Raw genomic sequence first — 529 nt, 5'->3', positions numbered from 1 at the left:
GTTTTAAAGTTTTTAAATGTTTTGATATCCAAAACATTTTGGATATCAAATGTTTTGAAGAATCCTGGTAATGGGGGATGCAGATCCTGAACTGGCCATCTTCCATAACCAAGATAGTTTTCCAGGTAGGAGACATCAACCCAGACACAAAACTTTCTGTCTTCAGTTTGTCCTTTGTGCAAGATGGGCTGTGCTGGGTAATGGCGGCACAGAATTTGTGGGAGTGGCTAAAAATAACTGGTCTTACTTGAGGTCCACACCAGGAAAGGGATTCCAGCTCTGATACTGCCTGGAGGACCAGGAACCAAAAGCTGAATAGCCTAGCAACCTAGGATAGAACCAAACACCACTGGGGAAAAAGTCAATGAAATGAATTCTAATGATATTCTGCTATACTCATAGATTGGTCCCTAGCCAAATTGTCTTCAGAGAGGCATCCAGTGTCTGATGGGAGCAGATGCAGGGACCTACATGTAAATACTAGGCAAAACTAGGGGACTCCCCCAGGCCCAGAAAAGGGGGAAGAAGG

Source organism: Mastomys coucha, unplaced genomic scaffold (assembly GCF_008632895.1).
Source record: "Mastomys coucha isolate ucsf_1 unplaced genomic scaffold, UCSF_Mcou_1 pScaffold6, whole genome shotgun sequence".
NCBI lineage: Eukaryota > Metazoa > Chordata > Mammalia > Rodentia > Muridae > Mastomys > Mastomys coucha.
Note: the sequence above shows the minus strand (reverse complement) of the source record.